The sequence below is a fragment of the Equus asinus genome, unplaced genomic scaffold, assembly GCF_041296235.1.
Source record: "Equus asinus isolate D_3611 breed Donkey unplaced genomic scaffold, EquAss-T2T_v2 contig_803, whole genome shotgun sequence".
NCBI lineage: Eukaryota > Metazoa > Chordata > Mammalia > Perissodactyla > Equidae > Equus > Equus asinus.
This window is the reverse complement of record NW_027225520.1, coordinates 475,116-480,542: the sequence shown is the minus strand read 5'-3', so window position 1 is coordinate 480,542 and position 5,427 is coordinate 475,116. Positions and strand designations below refer to the sequence as shown.

Sequence of the window (5,427 nt, the reverse complement as noted above, 5' to 3'; positions counted from 1 at the left end):
CATGTGTTCTATTAAGACTAAGCATGTTTATGTGTCTGAATTCATATCCATGGACCCCATGAGCATCATGAATCAACATAACATTTAAGCATCATGGACACAATTAATTTCAAGAGAGAATTTAGTCATGGTGTACTTTAAAACAGATTGGCCATTGCAATTACAACTAGAGCCTGGGGAAAGATATACATTACTTAAACAAAAAGTTACATGAATTAAAATGGCTTGCCTTCAAGATCCAGATAAAACAGATTGTGAAAGACTGCTTACAAAAACAGTGAAAATATAACATGCACAGATCAAAGACATAGAACATAGTGTTTAAAATAAATTCCTGGACAGAAATCAATATACCAACTTAAAGGACAAGTTTGGGAGTCACATTTTAACACTTATTTGCTGCGTGATACTGAGAACAATATTAGTTTCCCATGCCTCCATTTTCTCACTTAGAAGATGGGTGTCAAAGTACTTATATCATATAGTTGTTAATAGGATGCAAAGTAATGTATAAAAATTGCTTGGTGTGGAGCATAGCAAATAGTAAGTGCTCAAAAAATAGCCTCTCTTAGTATGGTAGTCTCACGTAATTCTTAACAACTTCCTATTATACTGATCAAAGAATTTAACTTTCTCTTCAAGCCTTATTAAAGGAGAGAGAATTACCATATGTTTAAATGTTAACGACTTCAGGAAATTAGACTCGTTTAGCATTGAATAATTTGAAGAATGAGACTAAGTTTGCTGTCATTTTAAATTTACACATTTCCCCAGCCACCTTTCTCAGGGCCCCCTTGACCTCGCTGTTCCTCAGACTGTAGATGAGGGGGTTCAGCACAGGGGTGAAGACAGTGTAGCATGCTGACACGACCTTATCAAGGTCAGCTGACCTGTAGGATTTGGGTCTCATGTAGGTGGAAATGGCAGCTCCATTAAAGAGTCCCACCACAGCCAAATGTGAGGAGCAGGTGACAAAAGCCTTCTTGCAGGCTTCTCTAGAATGCATCTGGAGAACAGCTGCGACGATAAAACTGTAGGAGGTCAGGATGAGGGAAAAGGGGACCAGAAGCATTAACACACAGCAGATGTACATTACATTTTCGAAGACTGATGTGTCAGCAGAAGCCAAACGCACCAGCATGGGGGCCTCACAGAACAAATGGTCGATCTCACGTGCACCGCAAAATGGGAAGCTCAGGGTAGCAGCAGCCTGCATGAGCCCATCAGCTGCCCCCAGGAACCAAGACCCCAAAGTCATTCTCAGGCATAATTGCTGGCTCATGAGGACAGGATATCTCAGTGGATGGCAAACAGCCACGTAGCGGTCATAGGACATGGCTCTAAAAGGAAACTCTCGCCGCCACCCAGTGTGAGTGAAAAAAGAGCCGCAGCACACAACCAGCAGGGGAGATGGACTTCTTGCCAGTCAAGTAGTCAGCAGCCATTTTGGAAATGATCGTGGCAACCAGCATCACATCCATGAGGGAGAGTTGGCTCAGTAGGAAATGCATGGGTGTGTGGAGCCGGGGGTCCCAGTAAATCAGGAGAAGCATGACGACATTGCCCATAAGAGAAGCAATGGCCGTTGTCAGCACCACCATGAAGAGAAAGAGGTGGGGTCTTGTATGTTTAAAGAGTCCTAGAAGAATGAAGTCTGATGTTGTGTTTCTCTTCTCCACGATTTCTTCTGGTGTGATTCTGCAAATGGAAAAATAGAGAAGGAAGGGACTTTCATCATCTACAAACCTTAGTTTGGCTTCATAACTTCTGCACATGTGCTGGATATGGAATCCAAGGTCCTGACTCAAAGCCCTACATCCCAGTTAAGATGGTTCTGCTTGACCTGTTATTCCACTTCTCTGTAACTCAGCCTTTCACTGTTTTAAATAACGTTAGTCTATGTATTTCACACAATGATATATTGGTTGGTTGGTATAATAGATCAAAATGAATCAAAAGTAGAAAAAAGCTTTCAAAGATTATAGAATTGTAAGTAGTTAATTTGGCTGTTTTTTATATTATTTAATAATTATTATTATTGTGCTTTTCTTATGTGTACTGAAACCAAAATTTAACCAAGTTAGAAAATAAACACTTATTTAAACATTTGCTATTTATATTTCTTTGAGTCTTAGATGAATTCTTTTCAAATTTTGGAAATTTTAACATACTCAAATTAGTTATTTTTTTAAGAAACAAAAAATTACAGCTATTTCACTGTGGGTTACAAGGGCCACAGAAGGGAACAGATGAGTATAACAAAGTTTCCCCACTGAAGGAACATAATATCCCCAATAATTGATGAAAATGTTACTTCCTCTCATTAAATAACTATTTTTATTACCTGATTTTAAAGTGCGGCTATGCTAGTTCATCACTCTCTGCTCTGAAACCTTCAGTCTGTTTCCATCACACTTGGAATAAAATGCACATTTCTTTCCCCAGCTTACTAGGACTTGGAGCCATGCCCTACGCATCGTTTCACGACACAATGTACCGTCATGGAGGCTTGCAACGATCAGGTGAGTATGAAAGGCAAGCATGAGAGGACCTTTGATGAGAGTAAATGCTTGGAGAGCATAGCAATAACTATAACAACGAGTAAGGTGATTAAAAAGAAAAGGAAGCAGTTTTAAAACAACCATATTACATGAAGCATAATTATTAGTCACAGGTGAAGTATAAATATATCTGAGAGGAAAAATATTTTAAAAATGCTTAAATTACATATTTGGCCTATCTTCTGAGGATGGTTGTTTAATATTTAACAAAACAGATCTATTTTCTTTGGAGACACAAACAAAATGACTGAGCCCACAGAAATGAGCATGGCTTTATGAGGAAGGGTTCACAGATTGAGAGCTGCTATACACTGAACATAAGTAAGATTTTTTAGTGTTTGACATCGTTTAAACTCCATACTAAGAACAAAACTTGTAAATTCATGAAGAGCAGAAGAGCATATAGGTGCATGGAGCCAACTCTCCTCTTTTATTAGCAGAAAAATGCACAAATTTGCCAATTTTGTTTATGGACAGGTTTGCAGACCTCTTTATTTCTGACATGGACAGTCCAAAAATATTTCATCCGAAGCCTTAGAGACACAATACCCTCTGAGCCTGTTTTCTGGAATTGTCTGGTAATTGATTGGTAATTGTTTACTACAGAGACAGAGATAGTGATGATGCTTTATAACCCGAAGGGTTTGATTTTGTGAATACTCTAATACTATAAAAATTAGGCGGCAGACAGAGCCCATGTCTTGCAGAGCCATTTAACACATAGGCAGTCTCTTTAAGAGACCTATGGAAAGTCAGTGCTAATGGCTCATTAAAGTGCTACCTCCACCACGTCAGCATTCACGTTTGAACGGATACAACAACACACAGGAACACCAGCACCTTTGCGATGGCTTGTTTAACCACTGATACCAGACACATAAGCAGTCTACCTAATCGAGGCCTTGCCAAGCCTTAGTGATTTGCACTACCTCCTATCTAGTGCATTCAGCTCCTTGTTTTGTACACTATTTAAGATATCTTTCTCCTCTTATAGCCACAGACCGTGATTCCTTGCCTGCAGGCTCTCTCAGCCTCCATTATAACTTTAAACCACCCTCAGACTGATCTTATTGATGTGGGGATGTATGGATAAAGAACTCTGGGCTCAAGATACAGAACTCCTGGTTTGAGAATCATTTTCTATATATGTGATGAGGAGTCAGTTACTTAACCTTGCTGCATTTATATGTTTTAAATTACAAAGCTTCTTAACAGATTACTAAAATAATTAAGATATTTTGTGCATGAATGAATTTTGAAGTAATTTCCAAAGTCATTTTGCACATTGAAACAAAATTATTAATTTCAATTTTATTTGTTGGTCTATATCATTAGTTGCTATTTTTCCCACATAAACAATAGCTAGAAAGCCATGGCACAAAATGTCAATTTGATCATTTAACTGAATGCTCTGGAAATGTGAAGATGAAATAGATAGATGATAGAGAGATACACACATGGACACACACACACACGCACGTGTGTGTCTAAATAAATAATAAATTTGGAACCATGACTCTTTAAAACAAAAGTGTAGTAAATAAATAAGTAACTCTGTAATATCTTCCTCTATTGTGAAAAATTGTGATGTATGGTATTTTAGTAAATCAGGCTTTGCAACATACTATAATAGATAATTTAATAGGAAGGTCAATATAAAGGTATTACTTAATTTCTTGTACATAACTAATGCAGCTTGATCTTTTTCACTAAATATCATACAAAGAATTTTTAATAAAGAATTTATTGGCTTTATGGATATATAAATGCATTCACTTGCTAAGTGAAACATTTAGCCTTTAACTAAAAGTCCATATTAACTCAGCAAATTATGAGAATATTATAAGTATTTCTTCTTTACATGAATTGTGGACCAAATTAATGTTAGGCTATTAAATAAGGTGACTGAAATTGAGTGCAGTCTTTTTTTTAAATGTGCGTATATATTTTCGTGAAGTGAGAGAAATACTTCCCCTCCAGGAATAGGTTATGGATAGTTTTCCAGGTATACATGTACACATCCTTCAGAGAAAGAAAAGGAAACTGTTCTTCATTATTCTTAAAGTAACAAAATAGTTTGCCCCCAGAATTTCTCTTATTTATTCTAGGCCCTTTATTTAGAGAATGTTTGAGGAATTCTGTGTCTATTAATCCCAAAATCACGCCCTTTCTGAAGCTCGTAGGGAAATTGATTACAGTCTCCTTCTCCACATTGCACTGACTTGTAAGCTCTAGTAGAGATCATCGTCATAAACTGTTGGAGTTTCCTTCCACAATCTCCTTTTCTCTTCCTTCTGCCATTCTGCCCTCAACAAAGAAAGTGCCTCTATGTCCAGAAGATATTGATATAACATGGTTAATTTCTTGAAACAGCCACACAGTTCATTGAAACAATCCACTATCATGAGCTCAGTAATTTGAATGAATTGATTGCTTATTCAAGAAGATCTATTAGCCTACTGGTTTTGGGTGGACCAGCCCACAACTTACGTCTTCAGAATATATGTGGACAATGGGGAGACTTTTATTTTGTATCATTTGTGAATAAAGTCTTACAAAGTTTACTCTGCAACTCAAAATTCAGATGTGGCATACTAAACACTTCATAAATATGAATCACCTGAAATTACTTACTAATATAAAGGGAAAATAATTCTCAAATTAGACTCACCTCTATGGTAGACAGTCAGAATCCCTGAGACATGGACGTGGTAGTGGATCTTTCTAATAGGTTGACTACAAATCTTTGCTTACATCAGTGTTGAGGGTACCTCTTCCTCCTCCTGGCCTCAGGCCATACTTATTTGGAAGTCCTACGTGACCGCTTAAAGTTTCGTACACAACACAAGACCTTCCCCGGGGCAAC

General features: G+C 37.4%; 1 pseudogene; it reads right to left on the bottom strand.

Moving 5' to 3' along the window:
- Positions 1–735: 735 nt before the first annotated feature.
- LOC123284115 (olfactory receptor 2T12-like) lies at positions 736–1,775 on the bottom strand (annotated as a pseudogene).
- Positions 1,776–5,427: the final 3,652 nt, after the last annotated feature.